The sequence below is a fragment of the Numida meleagris genome, unplaced genomic scaffold, assembly GCF_002078875.1.
Source record: "Numida meleagris isolate 19003 breed g44 Domestic line unplaced genomic scaffold, NumMel1.0 unplaced_Scaffold272, whole genome shotgun sequence".
Taxonomy (NCBI): Eukaryota; Metazoa; Chordata; class Aves; order Galliformes; family Numididae; genus Numida; species Numida meleagris.
In genome coordinates this window covers 12,559-32,119 of record NW_018364530.1, presented here as the reverse complement: position 1 = coordinate 32,119, position 19,561 = coordinate 12,559, and the positions used below count along the sequence as shown (strand labels likewise).

The window sequence follows — 19,561 nt, the reverse complement described above, 5'->3', positions numbered from 1 at the left end:
TGCATGTAGTTAAGCACATGTGCGTGCAGTGGGGACGATGTTAGGTGCAGTTTTACCCAGCTCCATTCCTCCAGATGCTCAATAACTATTTGTGGGACAGGGTTGGAAAACATCAGGGACCTTGAGGACTCTTCTGCTTTCTTCCGGTGCGCAGATAATTGTGAAGGTTTTCAAAACCAGAAGGAAATTCTCTCGTTAAAGCTGCTTACCAGCGGGAGCTGTGCTGAGTACGAGAGGGAGAGCTGGGTGTCAATACGCTCTGCACAAGCAGCAAAAAAGGGTAAAGCTCCAAAAGCCACATGTAAACTCCCCAGTGTACTGCGGTGTGCCCTATGTGCCTCCCATATACACCAGAGGACTCCAAGGTCCACGTAGTATGCTCTGGAACACCACGGTATCCCCCGCAGATCCCCTAGGGGAGGTCCACGGCACCCATACAACCAACCTGGAGCCTCCAGGGGCACCCAGTGTTCTCCAGGGCACCCTAATGTTCTCCCGGAGTTTGTCTTTGTCCCCTACGTTGTCCGGCTTCCCGAAATTCTAACGTCACCACTAAAATGGCCGACCGGAAATGGATACTGCCAGGACCGGAAGAACTGGATGGGAGTGGAGAATGCCGCCACAACAAACATGGCCGCCCGGAAGTAACGAGCACCACAGCGAGCTTGCCGACCCGGAAGTGCCGAGGCACAGGACTACAGCTCCCAGCATGCCTCGGGACACAGCCCTGTCAGACCCTATGGCACCTCCCCAGTGTTTGCTAGGAACCGTAGAAGCTTCCTGGAGCTGTTCGGTGCTCTCTGAGGCACCGTAGAGGGCAACACAGTGCTTCTCAGTGCACTCTGCAGGTTTCTAAATGAAACCCTCGTGCACCTAAGGTACTCCCATAGGCCTCTAAAAAACCTGGAGGGTGCTCTAGGGAACTGTGGAATATTCTCAGGGCTCCTCAGTGTGCTGTAGTGTGCCACAGAGGCTTCCCAGTGTGCCCTGGTTGAAGGCATGGGCCACCTACTGTAGTCTAGGCCGAAGTACGGCACTCCTAGATCTTGTCTGTGTCCTCTGGTGTGCCCTAGAGGCTTTCCAGTGTGCCCTCAAGGGCCACACAGTCACAACCTTGTGGCCAGTCCTCATTCTGCTGAGCTCTCTCACTCTGCCCCGCACTGCGGATGTTGAAGCTGGAATTACCACTGTCAGAGGCTTAGTTTTGATTCTCTTTATAGCATGAATCACTCCATGGGTCAGGAGATGGGCCAGGACATCTTGAAAGAAATCACTCTGTACTGGACCTGAAGTGTTCCTGGGAACCTCAGATTTGTAACTGCCAAGACCATGCAGCCCTTACTGACTTCTCCGTTCACCCTCACTCACAAAGCTACCCCAGCGTGTGGCCCACCTCACAGAAGGGCTCTGTGCATCTGAGCTACCCCTTTTCACAGGAGACACCCCCCTCCTTACCTTTCCTGCCACTTTTTTCCTGTAGAGTCTGTGTCCCTTCACTGTAGCACCCTTGGTGAGCAAGATGTCCCACTGCATCCCATTAAGCCCGAAACATCCGAATGGTGTCACAGGACATGGAGATCCATCTCCTTTCTGTGTGTAAACATTTGGACTGCAGCACCTCGGGGTGCAGGGCAGCCTTCTTCCAAGGCAACCTGTGCAGTGACCCTGACCAGAAGCACGTGGAGCAGCTGTCCCTATGCTGCATGATTCCATCTGCTCAGTTGATCATCTCCATAGGCTACCCTGAACATCGTACTGAGCAGGTTTCTCTTTGCTTTGCTGCATGCTGCTGGTACAGCTTTCACTACCGCTCTGCCAATGCTCAGGACCAGTTTTTTTTTTTTTTTTCCTGTAAAATCACTCAGATCCTGATGAGAAGTAATGACCTCACGTTGCACTAGGGGAACTTCAAGTTGGATATTAGGAAGAATTTCTTCTCAGAAGGAGTGGTTGTGCATTGGGACAGACTGCCCAGAGAGGTGGTGGAGTTGCTGTCCCTGGAGGTGGTTGGGAACTGTAGAGATATGGCACCGAGGAACATAGTTTGTGGGCCTGGGGTGGCATGGGTTGGGGTCAGACTTGATGATCTGAGAGATTTTTTTCAACCTTAATGATTTTACAATCCTCAAACTCTCCTGCTAATAGTCCTTCCTTAGAGAGATCTGAGTTATGTTGACTGCTATCTGTTTAACACCTCAGTGTTTCGTTTTCATTGTGCTGTCCTATATGAAGCTCTTCAGGGTTGTGCTGAGGATGCACTCTGAGCAGGGATGACACAAATCCTTTTCCATGTGCCTCCCTTACCTGACTGTGGTCTCCCTGTTTCTCAGCTCTGCCATGTTTACCTTCCCGAAGCCTCTCTCCATTTCCTCCCCAAGATAGGACCTGGTGGTGGCAGTTCTGTATTTGTGCTGCCTCCAGCACTGGACCCTGTCACGTACAGCATGAGAAGCAAGGAGCTGTTAGGAAAGTAATTTCACAGAAGGGGGATCAGATTTAAACTAACTAAAATGAGATTATGTTTAGATGTGAGGAGGAAATGTTTTCCCCAGAAGGTGGTGAGTCCCTGGCACTGCTGCCCAGAGCAGTGTAGGTGGCCCATTCCTGGAGGTGCTCAGGCCATGGAAGGGGCCCTGAGCAGCCTGATCTGGAGGGGGGCACCCAGCCCTCAACAGGGGGTTGGAACCTGGTGATCTTTAATGTCTCTTCCAACCCAAGCCTTTCTACGATCCTGTGGAACTTCACCTCTGTTATTGTTACCTTTATTGTCATCAGCATTAATTATGTGCTTAGACAAATGTGTTTTATTCAACTCATTTCTACTGAGGAATGAAACTACTTTATTAGCTCTTGAGGCTGTGTAAATGTGTCTATGTATCTCCCTAATAAAAGGGAATTAACACTTGCAGTATAAGACTGTCACCATAACAAATTGAGAGGTAAGTACAGGATGAAGGATGGGATCCTGTGAGAATAGGACAGCCTTGCTTTGTCCAAAAGGACTCCGAGAGGAAATTTTTGACTGCAAACTTGTTTTTGACTAACCTGTTTCTTGCAAAGTCACTTGTTTACAACCTTGGGATGGTGCACCTGCAAATCTAGCAGGCATGAAAGGATGCATGACTGAAGCTTAAGGGCTTTTACCGGTTTGAGACTTCAAAGATTTCAGTAGCTTTGGATGAGCGCTCTCACAGACCGAGGACCCTTCACAGGTTGAGTCATGACAGCTATTTCTTCTCTTGACCATGCACAGCTAAAAAAAGCAGGTGGAAACTGCTGCAAATAAGCTGAAAGATTCAGCTACGGTCTTTAGTGGACAAAGCTTAGGTGTGAGAAAGCATGATGCAAGTTCCAAGTGGCTCATGACAGAAATGGCTGCTGTCATGTCCCACCCGTGAAGAGAGGGAGTCAATCAAGATCCCAAAACTATCAAATCTTAACCCATTAGCCTGTTGTCATGGCGATGGTCTGATCTTGCACGAGTTTGAGACAATTCCAGGCAGAGCACAGGTGAAGTGTTTTTCATATGTCTGCTCCAGCTATACTCTCTAATCTCTCTAATTAGCCACGTAAGACTTGAAGAATTTAGAAAAGGGGTGCCCAGAGGCTCGGACCTGTCAGTGCATTTTGCATGTTGGTGAGCCCTCTGGTGCCAACTTCCTGAACTGCAGACACAGAAAGAATCGGGAACAAACCTCGAGGGAAGTGAAAGTCCCAAGCCAGCCCCAGGTTTCTGAGGTTGCTGGGCCCACTGAGGGCCAACACTGACCAGGCCATGAAGGGATCAACTGTTCGAGGGGCTCACCCCTGGGACTGGTCAAGCAGGAGCTCAGAGCCCTGGTTACAGGTGCCAAAGGCAATGGGCAGGTGGCTCTGATGCCACAGAAGCCCTGGATGTTCGTTCATCACCAGAATGGCCCAGCCTTGAGCCCCATAGCTGGTAAAGGAGAGCCTTTGCCTCATTAGGGCTCTGCTTGGGCTGTGTGGCACCAGAGTGCTGTGCAGCCCTATTCCAGGGCAACCTGTGCAGTGAGCCTGACCAAGAAGTACCTGGAGTAGCTGTCCCCATGGCAAATGATTGCATCTCTGCTATTGTTAACTTTATTGTCATTAGCATTTACTGCATTCTTAGAGAAATGTGTTTTATTCAACCCCCTTCTACCGAGGAATGTAACTGCTCTGTCAACTCTTGAGGCTCTGTAAACATGTATCTATGTATCTCTGTAATAAAAGGAAACTAATACAATGCACTGCCTGAAGACTTGGCTCTTCTTCGACAGATGATGCCAAGAACAGGGCTGAGCAGCAGCACCCTAAAAGAACGTTTGCTCCAAGGATTTAGTAGAGAATAAGCTCTTTGCCATATAGTGAGAGACCAATAGATTTAGTGATAACCTGTTAGTGTCTGATGACAGTGGAGATGGCAAATGGTCACTGAGGTATGCCCCCGTGTCTGTCCAACGTATGATAGGGCAGGGGACATCTTCAGGAAAGGAAAATGGAACCGTCTGGAGAGCCCAGGAGTTCTCCATGAGCAGCACATGCCCAAGGTGGGCAGTGACTGGAGCCCCACCAAGTGAGAGATCAGCCAAGGTGGAGTCACCCATATGGATAGCGCCAAGTTAAGATATCCACCAAGCAAAAGGACTCTGCAGTTCTTGTGGGATTCAGAGAAGGATGAGTGTGCACAAGGAATGAGGATGGAGGGAGGTTCTTTCACACTCTTGTCACCACGAGCTGCCTCTAGAAAGATACCTGGAAGCCTCTAGTGTGCTTGGAAACATTCCATCATCTTTCTGAGCACCTACCACTGACATCTAAGCCAGTGGGGAAGGTTAGCAGCGTGTGCCCAACCCAGCTGGGTCTACTTCTCACCCTGTGCAGTGCAGGCAGTGTGGAGCCACATCATGGGCACCACAGCCTGCTTGGTCTCCTGATAGCAGCAGGAGCTCAGGGCTCCGCACAGAGCATGTGGAGGTGGCCAGGAACAGCTGAGAGATCAGAGGAGGGATGGGTGGATTTAGATGGGAGCTGACCCTTGTCTGGAAGTTGCCTTGCACACTGGTGTTCATCTAATCCAAGACAGCCTCCAGACTGTGGGTACCCTATAGCATGCTTATGAAGAGGGAGATGTCCTTAGTGTCCAGGTGCTCCACCCAGCCTGGGACAAGTCTGAAGAAGGATTGGTGCCCTCCACTGCCCATGACTTACTATCAGCCCTCCTAAAGGGTGAGACAGTCAGCCCCAGCCTGTGTGCTGTCCCTTACACAAAATCACCCCTAGACAAGGCTCCTCACATCAGGTGTGTCTGAAGCACTGGAGTGAAGATGTGATCAAGGGAAGGATGAGCCCTTTGCTGTTAGCTGTACATTGCTGGAAGCCCCGCAGATGACTGGAGCACCCTGAGGGCATTCTGATGCCCTGCGCAGCACCCACATACATGGAGGCTCTCAAGAAATGTCCCTCCATTCTCAGATGCAGCCCAGCTTCTCGCTGCATCAGCAACCAGGAGAAGTTTCCCACCAAGTTCCCAACATTCTTGTGCAAACAAGGAAACACACACACATACATACACAAGCACATGATCCTGTACACACATACAGATACATACACATAGTTGGATACAGCTGACCACACACAGACCATCTCCAACTAGCAGAAGCACCTTTACATCCATCACATCTACACCAGAGGTCTGTGCACAGCCTGTACCACTTACCCTTAGGCACAGACACTGCCACGGCTTCTTGAGTGGGTCCATCCCGGTGCCCTGCCCAGGCTCTATGCTGTTTCCCACATGGCAGCCACAACCCTGGGTCTCTCCAGAGCCTGCTGTCCTCCTCCTCCTCCAGCCTGCCCCACCTGGGCCAGCAAAACATGCAGACATTCACCCCAAACACACACAAAAATGAGCACACAGACACAGCAAATAGCCAGGAGCAGGGTTAATAAAGGAAGAGCAGAGCACAGTGGTCAAGGACAGAATCTCATCAGACCATCCCTGACCAGACCACTGTCCATGAGCAGCTTGCTGTTTGCATCCCTCTCCTCTCTTCTTCCACAGGATTTCTTCCTCCTTGATCCACCTTAATCCCTCTCATTCTCTGCTGCAGTCCCTTCCCAGCTATAAGCTCTCACCAACTACACTTCCCCTGCCGATTCTTAGTTTGCTATACCCGTACTTTGATTTGGTAGTTCCCATACCATTGTCTACACCATCTGGGCCTTAGATGGCATTGCTTGTGGGTTCCCTGGGTGCTGCTGCCTTTGCTATACCAGGCTGCCCAGCAGGTCCACGTGCTCCCTTCCAGCTCTCTGTGTGTGTGCCTGCCAGCCACAGGTCAGTCAGGTTCCTGCAGGAGGAATGGTCTCCCAGCCACCTCCCAGCCATATCACCTGGACCTTTCCTCTCCCCTTCCCATCTCCCCAGCTCTCAGCACTGCTGGGTGAGTCCTCTGATACTGCAGCTGGCATCACAGGAACAGTGCTGGGCAGGGAGGACTTGTGGGCTCTGGGCTCCCCACAGAACATAAAGGTATCATTTTTGTGCTCTGGGCCTGAGTATTTCCTGAAACTTTTGAACACTTTATACTGGACAAAGTGAGTGAATACATGTAATAAAATGCTAGTGTTTTCCCATGATAAAGTACTATGACAATTTTTCAGGATGTGTATTAATAAGAAGACAAAATAGTGATCTGCCCTTGCACTTGTATTGCCAATCCTTCATCTCTTACGCAGTGCACTTCACCTCCCTCATCCTTCCACTATTTCTACCTTTCCTGATTGAAAAGTTCCTATCAGAAGTCACATTTCTAGTAACTGCCTGGGAGCATGCACTTCCCCATTGTTCTCCCAATTTCCCCTCCACTTACTCTTTGCTCACTGAGCTATCTCTCACCTACCTATTTCCCTCTTCAAGGACTTTAAGCCTACTCATGTTTCAGTAGTCTCCCATCGTCCCTGTAGCTAACTTCATCATTCTGTATCTATCTATCATTTCTTATCTCTCTGCACCAAACATTTTTTTGTGCAGTTATTCCTTGTGGAAGATGAACCTTGTTGGAGTTTGCTCAGGTTTCACTCATAGCTGAGGACTGTATTTTCTTGTTCTTGTAAATCTTAACAGTGTTACTGTGTTACTTCATCCAAATTATAAATAAACAAACAAATAAATAAAATCCCTCTGTGCCTTTGTGGGCAAATTGTAATCCTGTCAAATTGTAAACGTTCAGGATGTTCTAAATGGAAGAAAATATCAATACATTTTCCATATTTAGCTCCATCCCCACAATAAAAAAAAAAGGCCTTTAACATATCAATGTTCTCAGACATGGCTGGGATATTTTATAATGAATTAGGTTAAGTTGTCCTTAAGAATATTTTCTGAAGGGAACATACTGTATCTGAGAAAAAACAAAACTAAAAAAACTTTGACATTGGATTCAGCTGATAATCAGTGACATAGAATTGCAAACTGAAGTGATAAGCCCTTACTATACAGTTGGTGATATCTGAGTTCAAGAAACAATAGAAACTGTTCAGCCTCAGCTGAATTCAGATTTTTAGAAATGACTTGCATGGAGAAATTCTAATCAAGCCAAGCCATTTGTTTAGCTGCCTCTGCAGTCCTTCTCTTTGTCTTGTGTTCCATCTATAAAATCAGGGGGAACTGACGCATTTGGTATTTCTTCAGCAGTTCTAGAGAAATGATACTCGTTGTAGGTTCTTTCTAAGAAGATAACATAGAAAAGGCACGTGGTCAGCACCTGAGCTCTGCACTGCCCTCTCCTGAGACCTGTGCAATTAGACTGAGGCTCACAGTGAATCTCATAACACAGATTGGTTCTTTATCATTTCACTGCTGAAAACCTGGAACTCCAAGTATTTTGAATGTCTCAACCCCAGAACACAGTGGCAATGAATTCCATTAATGAGAAACTTTTCTGTGTCAAACTGCCAAATACCACAGCGCTTTTAGGTTGGAAGTGGTAGAGGTTCTTCGAAGGCCCTGTGGGGGATAGGAGGAGAGAAAGACATGTATAGAACACATTCGTGTGTCCTTTTGACTCACAGTGTGCCAAAGAAGTGGAAATTCTTGAATGTGGCCTGGAACAATCCACATTTCCATCCTCTGAATGAAGGGAACAGAGATGATCCCTTGTTCAAGTGTTGGCTCAAGGTCTTCTGTTCACTACGGACTGTGACTTGTGCGCATCCAAAAGCTTCTGCCTATTGAGAAAAAAGTATTAATGTCATGCTGGTAGCAGTCTCAGATGCATGTAGGATAGGGCTTCTTGAAAGGCTGTGGTGAAAAAACTCTCTTTATTCACTCTATCCTGATTTACAACTCTTTATTCTCCAACCAGCAAGGATAAATGGGCACTTCTGAGTTCTCTGCCTTTTCCCTCCTCTGCTTTATGCCACTCTTGACCACAATGACTGTTGTGGGCACATCACAGGCATGAGGAATTGTGGTTGCTAGCTCGTCCTTATCAATTAATGCTGAGAAGTCAGACAGGTGCTTTGAGATGGGAAGAGCAGTGAGTACCCAAGGCCAGCATGCTCTTATGCATTCTATTCTTTCCTGGGCAGGATTCCATCCATCAGCAGGCTACTGGGTGACAATGATCATAGAATGGCTTAGGTTGGAAGGGACCTTAAAGATCATCCAGTTCCAAACCCTGCTGTGAACAGGGTTGTCCTTCACGAGATCAGGCTGCCCAGGGCCCCATCCAGCCTGGCGATGGCCACCTCCAGGAGTGGCACATCTGCAGCTTCTCTGGGCCATAGTGCCAGAGCCTCACCACACTCTAGGTAAAAAATTTATTCCTAAGATCTAACCTGAATTTCCCCTCTTTTAGTTCAAAACCATTCCCCCTCGTCCTATCACTATTAGACACTGTAAAAAGACAGTCCCCTTCCTGCTTATAAGCTCCCTTCAAGTACTGGAAGGCCCCAGTGAGGTCTCTCCTGATCTGGCTTCTCCAGTCTAAATAAGACCTGCTCCCTTAGCCTTTCTTTATAGGAGAGGTGCCTCAGATCTCTGATCATCTTTGTGGCCCTTCTCTGGACCCACACCAACAGCTCTATGTTTTTCTTGTGCTGGGGACCCCAGGCATGGACACAGCATTGCAGAGGGGGCCTCACAAAGGCAGAATGGAGGGGGTCTACCACCTCCCTCTCCCTGCTGGCCCCCCCTTTTCTGATGCAGCATAGGATGCAGTTGGCCTTGCAAGCTGCAAGTGCACACTGCTGGCTCATATCCAGCTTTTTGTTTTCCAGGACCCACAAGTCCTTCTCTGCAGGTCTGCTCTCAAGGAGTTCTTCTCCCAGTCTGTAGATATGTCTGGGAGTACCCTGACCCAAGAGCTACGGTTTGCACTTGGACTTGTTGAACCTCATTAGGATTTCACTGGTCCACTTTTCAAGCCTGTCCAGGTCCCTCTGGATGCTATACGCATGCCTGGGCCACAGTGAATGAAGAGGAATTGTCTTGGGCCGCTTATATGTAGGTCACTCTGAAAGTATTGCCTCCTATTTATTCCTATGGAAACTACAACAGGTACAATGAGTACAAAACACTGATAGAGCAAATTCGCAGCTACAAAGCACTAATTTTTTTAATGTAGTCACCACCATTAACTATGCATTTTTTGCCAGCAATGAAGTATTAGTGTGTTCGGAATTGGGGATGAGACATCCACACAAAACACGTGTTCACACACACACAATCAGCCAAAGCAAACATTTAAGAGTTTTATTGCATACATACTGATCCACCAAGAGATCCCAGAAGGACAATTAGCCATCTCATCTCAAATTGGGCAAAAGGTATGGGATCAGTAGGCTCAGGACCTTGCAGGCGTCCCGTGGAGGCAAAGGTGTCCACTGCCTAAATTACCTCCTGCCCTCCTTAGCATATCCTTATACTCTGAGCTGGATCATGCACTCTACACATGGCAGTGCGCGAATGCATGGTGCAGTACAGCGGGGGCAACCAGTCCATGACTTGTTGCTGGTGTGTCGCACCCCAAGTAGCACTGCATATTCCTCTCATGAGACCCGGACAGCAGAAATACACCAATATGATGTGCTGCAATGCCATCCCCCCTACAAAAAAAAACCCAAACCAACCCCAACCAAGAGCCAGGCCTTGCAAACTTGGCTGATCTGAGCATGTGGGAGGGGGCTGGACATCAGACCAGAAGTGTCCATTTCAATTGCAACTCCATGGAGAGAAGAACACCAAACATTAACAGGTGTGAATGAATTCATTCACAAGCTGCATTATGAGTTTGTTCTTTATTAAGAACACGGTGGATTCCAAGTCAAAAAGGTGACAGCAGGAGTTAAGACCAACTGAAGAGGCTCCTGCTCCTACACCTCATCCTCTTTCCTTGCCACACCCCTTACCCCCAGTTCCTGGAAGATGCCCACAGACCTGAAGTCGGGTCTCAAATCCATAGGACAGTACTCCATAAAAAGGGATGTCAGACTTGTTCCATACACTCAAACTGACTGAGCAGTGGTATCACAATCACATATAACACACAGAAACATCCAAACCCTGAGGATTTTTCTCCCCTGCACTACAAAGTTCTTCTTAGCACACAAGTCTTCTGTTGCTCCTATAAAACAACCACCAGCAGTACAAAACAAACAGCCGCTGAGGACTCTGAAGACACAGCCTGATCCACAAAGCACATCTGAACTTCACAAGCACACCTCAGCCTCCTTCTTGGCTGATCATAATTTTCAGGTACTTCATGAGCTAGCAGAAAGGAAATGTCTTTTTGTGTTGGTTAGACTACAGGCATGGGATTTTTCTAAAGCTTTCTCTGCTGGCCTTGCCCTGTTCCCACCTGAGCACACGGAGCCTTACAGTCCACTTTCATGGTCAGTGATTAGAAGCCAGTCTCCAAAGCTGCTAACAACTCCTGCCCCACGGCCAAAATCTCTGCAGCCATCCTTTTCATGCGAGACCAGGAAACAAATTCACAGCACACTTCTTCTGAACTACTATAATATCAGTAGTATTTCGGGCAGTAGAAAGACACAGCAATAATTCATCAGATTATTCTGGCACATCTCCTATTAAAAAAATAGCATTATTCAAGCACCTGCGTTTCTAAAGTAGGTCTACAGATGATAAACATATGGTAAGCAGCAATGAGTGGCTCTTTTTTAAAACCTTTCAATAGAGAGAATGTTTATATCCACGATTCTTGACAACAAAAGCATGGTACCAGCTTTCAAAGCCCTACCACCACAGCGTAGGCAGAATACACCTACGTTAAAGAGCATGCACATCACCTCCTGCGTTACTGGAGCCCACAACTCACCTTCAGATCTCCATGGATTACTGATGTTTTACACTGACGCAGCCTTGCTAAAGATTCATGGGTGTCAAAGGACACCTGCAGAAAGCAAAAGGCAGCAGGGGGCAGCCGTGCAGCTGCCAGCAGACAGTACGTGAACTCCTGATGTCTGCTTTGCATCTGTGCCTCTCTTTGGTGCCTTCTCAAGCTCTACCTTCTTCCCCAGCCATTCTGCAAAGCTGTGCTTCAGTGAAAGGCTTCCTCCATCAGCTACTTGCAGAGAGAAATCTAGAAACACTTGAAGAGCATCTATTGGGAGGAAGATTTTAGCACAGTCAGCCACAAGCTTCACATTTTCAACCTTAGTTTCTCAAATTTGCCTTTCCACTGCTCAAATGTTGTGCCATTTCTACAGTCAACACAGATCTGCAACGCATTTTCCTCTCTCCTACATCCAACACACCCTTTCACACAGTCCTACCTAAATGAAGGTACCCAAAAAACAGCACACAAAATGTTCTTACCCACAGAGGCTTTCCCTTTCTCCCTTTCTCAGTATGAGTTAATTGAATCCTATACTCCATCCCTAAAGCAAAGAATAATTTTTCCACAACAGAAACCTGTTGCCAATAGAAGACATGTCCTGTTAGCCCATGTCCACCAAAAATCCCTCAAATAAACTATTTTTACAGCCAAAACAGACTAAATTTTCAACTGCAATGCACTTACAGTATTACTAGTCTCATTCCTGCTAAGAGAGTGGCCAATGAACCCAAGTCTGCTTGACAGCTCTACATTGCTCAGAGCAAAGCAGCACAAGCAAACAAAATGCTATCAGGTGCACAAGCTGAGAAACATACTCCATTCCTGAGTTGAACAACTCTGAGTACAAGTAGCTCCACACAGTTCGGCATCTCCAAAGAATTTGCACAGCTCTGAGTACCATCATTTATACACAGACTCGTATCACTCTACTGCCACGAGGTGCCACTGCTGGCCTCTCTACTGCTTCCACAACAGCCCTGTCATCAGTCACCCTTTCCTCTCAAGACTCTCCTGTTTTCTTAGTTAGCTCCTGGATCCTGGCTCCAACCCTTCTGTCACTCAGGAGCACTGCATGCACCTGAGCTCTGCTGGGTTGGCCCTGCCTTTCTACCAGGAGAAAAAAATCACTGTTTCAAGCCATGACTCAGCATTTCCACTACAGCATCCCTCAGCATAAACCCCACAAGGAAACCCTTTACCTGAACCCAAAGGCTAACCCTGAACACTCACCCAAAAGGCCCCCCGCAACCCTAACCCAAAATGGTAACACTGAACCCTCATCCCCATCTCAAAAGCGTTGCCATTGTCCCTAACAAAAAAGGACAAACCATAACTCCCTCACCCAGAAGGGCACACCTCCCACCCCCCGCATCGCTAACTAGAAGTGTTAGGCCCTAACCTTTAAACCTAACCCAAAACAGGGACCCTACACCCTAAGACAAAAGGGTTACCCGCAGCACTTAGCTATAACACTAAATGCTAACACATTAACCCAGTCCAGAAGTGTAAACGTCACGATCATAGAATCACCAAGGCTGGCAGAGTCTCTAAGATCATCCAGTCCAACCATTCACTTAGCACCAACAGAGCCCACTAAATCATGTCCCTCAGTACAATATCTAAATGTTTCTTGAACACCTTCAGGAACAGTGATTCAACCACCTCTCCCTCCTCAAAATGGTAACCCTAGACCTTAATATCTAACCCAAAAGGGTATCTCCTAACCATAACCCAGAAGGATAACTACAGACAAAGGCCACAACAGATTCAGCTACTTTAAACCAGTTGTAAAATACCCAAGAAAGGTAAAGAAACACAGAGTGGCCTACCCCTTTCTGAGGAACAAGACAAACAACACACCACAAAAGGCTAGATCCCCAAGAAGAGATCCAGCCCTGGGGGCAGCCAGCCCTTAAATGAGGGTTGGGAGGGGTGGAACCAGGCTCCACCTTTTGCTATACAGGTGAATTGCTTCCACCTGTGCTCCGCAGCAGAACAAGCTTCAAGGAAGATTAAAGCCTATGAAATAAAAAACACTACTTGCATGCTTCTTTCACTTTTGCGTTAGCTGACTGCAGTCCCTACCAGATGGACCTACAGTGTCTTGCAAATGACACCAGGGAAGCAGGCACAGACAGGAGGCACAGCACAGCACCCTACAACCTCCAGGTGAGTGACAGCTGCCAAGGAGGCCTTTGGGCTCTGCAGGTCTGAGTGTGGAGCATTACACACAGGTACAGCTGGGAATAATGATGGAAGAGGTGCCGAGCTAACCATCATAAAGAGGCACAGTGGCTCAGCTCATTTCCCACCATAAGACAGGAAATAAGAGCCATGAGGAGAATGCAGACGCATTCTGCTTTCCTATTTTTTCCCACGCCTTCTGTCCCCGTCAGAGGGGAGGAACGAGACACGCTTCCACAGACACATTTCTCTCGTAGCCACGCACCCCTCAGGTCGGAGCATTCCTGGCTGCAGGACGGGAAAACCAGTTTGTGCCTGACTGTATCCATAAACCATAAAAAAGACAAACCATGGCCTTGCCTTCCCTTTCCCTTCCCCTTCCCCTCCTTGCCTTTCCCTTGGAACTTCAGTAGCTGTTTTCTTACAGCACCACACACACAAATACTCTGGGAGCAAAGCAGTGCTTCCACCTTGCGCAGCAGGGCTAGCACCATCGTCTTCTGCAGTACTCTGTGCTTTGTGTTCCCAGGGGCATCCACATCAGGTGAAGAAATTAGAATCTTAAACAGTCAATACTTAGTGTGACATCTGTGTTGTCTTGCCGCTGCAGTCTCATGTCTTGAATGCAGAGCTTGCATTCGTTCCCCGTGCTTGCTTTTCTTCCTGCCAGCTCTTTTGCACTCAACAAACAGCAAGAATGAGCCACTAGGTTGGCTCGGTTGCTCGTGTCGCAGTTTCTTGAGATGTTTTGAGATGCTCTTTTAATGCTTTATATGGACCATGTAAGTTCCTGATGAAGTTTGGAGCAAACAGGTGTGCCCTTCTAATGCTACAAATGAATAGATTGGCTCAGCCGCCTGTTAAGTTGTGCACGCAATTTCTGTTGTGTGAAAGCCTCTCCTTTGTTTTGCAGTTTTATCTAAAACTCTTTGCTTTGTTGATTATAGGACAGCCTTCATCAGGCTATGATTCTGTCAGACAACCATCTTTGCAGAGATCTTGCTTGTGGGGACATCTGGATGTGGATGTCTGATGGTAAACATCCTGTTCCCGTGCAAACATTCTTGCCTTTTTTATATAGGAAAAAAATGAATAATTCCCTACCTAACAGGGAGAAGTTACTTCTGCTGTTTGAGGCTAGGAAGCCAGTTCCATATTAAGCTTGGCATAGCGTTTTCTAAACCACGTGTACTGTAAGACGCAAGAAATGTAAAGGAAATTTAACAGCTGTCGTTTCTTCTTTCAGTGTTTGGAAGAGGCTGGGCTTGAGTTCCAAACTCTTGGAAGAGAGTCCTTAGGGGTTGTGGGAAGCATTGCGTAGATTGTGAACCTGGAGTACTCACTTATCGAGGAAACGGGAGGAATTGTTGGTGTCAGCATACAGGGGATATAAGGCTTCGATGTGTTTTCGGTTGTGCACTCTGACTTGCAGGACGTTTGCCACTGCAATCACAAATTAAAACTTTTTCTCAAGAGATCTGATCTCCAAAAAATCATTTGAGTTATTTCTCACAGGGGGAAAGTGGAGGGGGGGGTGGGGAAGCTGTGTAGGTGGGGAAAGCGGCGGTGGCAGGGGAAGGCAGTAGTGTTGACAGTCATTTGCAAAGCAGTGTCTGCACTGCTGTGACTGATCTCATGCAGAAATGTGGGGGGATGGATTTGCTGCCAGTGTGAATGCGGTGAACCCAGCAGCACCAGCTGGAGTAGAAAGCAAACCCCAGGCCATGCCCCCTTCCTGGTCCCTGTTCACCAGGCGTCCAGCAGAGCCTTCTCACCAGCATGCACTGCAGCAAGCAGGAGTCCTGAGTGATGCTGCAGCAGCCAAGCAGCAAGTCAAGCTCAAAAATAATAACAGAATCATAGAGTCACCAAGGTTGGAAAAAACACTAAGATAGTGTAGTCCAACCATCAGCCCATCCCCACTGTGAGACAAAAGACTACATACTGTGAGACATTTAGTGCTCGGCTGCTCAGGGCACCTTCTCCACAGGTCACATTTCCAGGCCCCTGGCCTTCTCCTTGCTTCCGACATGTTCCCAGTAACCCCACATTGTTCTTGGAACAATGCTCACAACAGCAGTGCTCAGAAGAGGCACATCTTGCAGCCCCGAGCCAGGACCCTCGGCTGCAGCGCAGCCTTTCCCCCCCACACAGCTCTCCGGCTGAGCTGGGGCTCTCCCGAGGGCTGGAGAGGGGACTGCCCTGTGAAGTGGGGCCTTCTGGCTGGGCTCCCATCCCTCCCCTCCTGGTGCAACGTTCACCGCTGGTTATGACCTGCCTGGGAGGAGCACACCCATGCCCTCTTAGTAGATGGCTGGCTGAGTGCCTGACGAGGGTGGAAGAGAGAAGCAATGTTTCAGGGAGTCAGGGAGCAGGCTTTGTTTTCTCTTTTGCTTCTAAAGCCAGGGTTTAGTCTTTCAATTGCAACATGATACCTTAACAATCTGTTTTGACACGGGAATGGTTTTTACTCAAAATACAGCTCGGAAGAGAATGCAAATACTTCTACTAAATGATGAATTGCAATTGTTTCACGTGGGGACTGTGTTTCAGGGAGAAAGAGCGTCACTGTGGAGCTGACAGATCTTGTTCAAGGCACCAATTACCAAAATGGAGCAAAGGGCCATTTTCTGCAAGACCTTTATTGTTTTCTCCTCCGTCTTTTTCCCCCGCGGTCCAACAGCCAATGGATTTCTGTAAAAGAGAAACTCTTCTCAAAAAATAGGGCAGGAGCTCTTTTCCCACATGCATACCCTGTGGGGTGGCTTCAGATCAGAACACTGAGGGCAGGCAGCCATTTCTCTCCCTCTCTTTATCCCTTCCCTACAAGTTGCACAGCTGCAGTGTTTAGCTCCTAAGCTGTGCCAGCGCCTCCCCAAAAGCCCTTTTCTTCCCACCAGGGGTCAAAAGGAACAGTGAGTTGGAACGCAGCAGTCTCCTCTCTGGCCCAGGCCCAGCCTCACACTTAGCTACGCCTTTCAAATGCTGCCAAATCGTGGGCTTTGTTGTGCTCCGTGTGTCACCAGAGGAGAGCGTGACACTGGAAAATGAGGAACTCGACATCCCAAGGCTCCAAGGAACATAGCCACCCTGTCTGTCAGAGCCAGAGGGTCTTGGAGGAGTCCCCAGTCTCCCTCTACCTCTGCTTTTCTTCAAGGAGATGGCATCCAGGAATGGCGCAGATAGGAATCACGCACCTGTTTTGCAGCCTCAGGTGGAGCTGTGTTTCTCCTGGGCAGGCCCTGTCCTGATCAGCATGGACAGGACACCCCCCACCTGGGGAGCCCCGCTTTGGCCTTTGGTGGCTGACTCTGCATAGGTCCGATCCCCTTGTGCGCCAGCGGCACCAAAGCAAAGGCGTTGTAGGTGGGCTCCTCGGGCAGGCTGGTCTCAGAGCTTGAAGACCACAGGGCTGCCATTGGTGTTTGTTGCGGGGCTGGGGCTCCACAGTGGTTTCTGAGCTTTGCTTGTGCCTTTTCTGGCACTCCTCCTCTAGCAGGGGCTTTCACCACGCTGTGTTCTTCTTCTTTGCCACTTGGAGGTGCCGCTGCCTGTGCTGGACCCATCCCTGTTGCTTTGCTTTTGGTAGAGCACTTTCCCTTCTTTTTTTTCCTAGGCTGCTTCTTGGCAGAAGACACCCCCGGAACCGCTGGCAGCTGACTGAAGGGACATAGTGGGAGGGGTCTGCCTGAGTGGGTGATGGCTTTGGGGCCATATCCTGCAGCCCTGAGCCAGGACCCTTGGCCAGCCCTGTGAAATGGGGGCTCCCGGCAGCCCCATCCCAACCCTCCATGTGCTGCGTTCAGCGCTGCTGGGCAGCCCCAAACAGTGACCATCTGGGGTTAGGGCATGGGCTCTTGCCGGGTCAGAGAAACACCCTGAGCCTGCAGTCTCACCTGGACTACTTCTTGTCATCACTTGTTCTCTTCTCGGACCGTGTATCCACTAGAAAAGTAACGCGGATCCAGCTGGGGAGGGGTGGAAATTCCTCTGGAATTGGGAAGGAGAGATCTTGTCAGAGGAGACTGACTGAGAAACTGCTAGCCCGGTGACACACAGGGGTGCTCAGGCCTGTCCCAAACCACCCGAGAGGGCCGCTCTGCTCCCCTTGCAGCTGCGATCACCAGAGACTGTGAGCCCTCCGTGCCTTGTGCCCAGCTCCTCCTCTCCGGAGTCCAGCTCTGTTTTGGGACTGCATGACTGGCATTTGCTTTGGGAAGGAGGAGCTGGGTGGTGCCTGTGAGGTGACAGCCTCTTCTGGGGGCTCATTTCTGGGGGGAAGGACAGGGCCTAGGACCCCCCCCTGCTCTTGCCGTACCCAGGGATGGGGGCACTGTGGGAACATCACACCCAGCGTCTTAGATTTCATGAGGACAACATGTTGTCAGGAGAAGAGGCTGTGCCGAGCTGGCGTGAATCGTTTCACAAGTCAGAGCCTTTGGGTGATCATGGGCTGGGGATTTTCCCGTCGCACGTTGGTTGCGTGTGGTATGGAAAGGAGCTGGCAGCTGCTTTACCTTTCTTGCCCTGGCCAAGAGGTGGCAAAGGGACCTGAGGCCTTGCGAGGTTTCCTGGGCGGTGGTTTGGGTACAGACAGATGTGACCCAGGTCTCCAGCTGCCCTTTCTGCTTGCTGGGATCACCTGCTCACAGGCAGATTTTCACTTTGCATAAGGGCTGTTGTTCCCCAGTGTCAACTGCGCCTCAGTACCAAGGACTGTCCTGGGAAATGGAGTCACGCAGGCCTCCTTTCAGGGATGAAAATGTCACCTAAATTCCTTCATCTCTCCCATCAGATCTACCTCACAGAAATGTCCACAGTCCAGGGAGACGTGAAGTATTTCCTGGAGGTGACTTGCTGAAATGTCCACCTCGAGAGGAGGTCAAGCCTTCCCTAAGTTCCCTAGGCAATGTGACCTGCGACCTTAGCTGTTAGTGAGCACCAGGGGAGCATGGTATGCTGACTCTAAGAAAACATGGAGTGTGGAGCAGGGTGGAGTTCTGTGGCCAAATTCCGTGCCCACCCTGCAGGCATGGGGACTTGATGATACTATTGGAACGGATAAGCTGTCTTGTTTTCTGGACCCACTCTGAGCCAGCGGTTTTCCACCTTTCTGTCAAAAACGTGTTTTCAAGTAAAGTGCCGGGACTTGGTAGATGCTCTGCTGCTGTGGAGGCTGCGGACCCAAGTACCCTGGGAGATGACCTCTGACATTCTGTAGTCATGCTCTGCCGCGGGGCCATCCTTCCAGAAATAGATCTTAGTCCGCTTCACAACAGCAGGGGGCTCCGCACTGGACAAAGCCATGCGGGAACTTATCCCTTCCAGATGCATCAGCTATCCGCTGGATGCTCCCTCATGAAGCAGGACCCACCACTGCGCACAGACTTCATACCCCTCTAGGATAACCATGTAATAACCGTTCCCATGGTGACACAAGGGTAAGAACCCAGAGCTGTCTGTTGCCAGTTATGATGCAGGCACCAGCAGAATGCTGCTGGGCCGGAACCGGCAGGAGCCCAGCTCTGCCCCTTGGTGGATGGAGCGGCTGAGATAAGTTACAGGCCAGGCTCAGTGCAACCCGGAGGGCTGCTCAGCCAGGATAACAGGTCAGGCTCAGCGCAACTCGGAGGGCTGCTCAGCTAGGCTAAGAGGCCAGGCTCAGCGCAACCCGGAGGGCTGCTAATCGAGGCTAAGAGGCCAGGCACAGAGCAACCCGGAGGCCTGCTTAGCCAGGCTAACAGGCCAGGCTCAGCGCTACCCGGAGGGCTGCTCAGCCAGGCTACCAGGCCAGGCTCAGCGCAACCCGGAGGGCTGCTCAGCCAGGATAACAGGCCAGGCTCAGCGCAACCCGGAGGGCTGCTCAGCCAGGATAACAGGCCAGGCTCAGCGCAACCCGGAGGGCTGCTCAGCTAGGCTAAGAGGCCAGGCTCAGCGCTACCCGGAGGGCTGCTTAGCCAGGCTAACAGGCCAGGCTCAGCGCAACCCGGAGGGCTGCTCAGCCAGGCTAA

The 19,561-nt window shown here is 49.5% G+C and overlaps 1 long non-coding RNA gene across 1 annotated transcript; it reads right to left on the bottom strand.

The window, feature by feature from the left end:
* Positions 1–1,891: 1,891 nt before the first annotated feature.
* LOC110391022 lies at positions 1,892–15,065 on the bottom strand. The gene is made up of 3 exons (XR_002433943.1): positions 13,196–15,065; positions 11,346–11,630; positions 1,892–8,232 (listed from the first exon to the last, which is right to left on the bottom strand). It is a non-coding gene; the product is annotated as an uncharacterized LOC110391022 (long non-coding RNA).
* Positions 15,066–19,561: the final 4,496 nt, after the last annotated feature.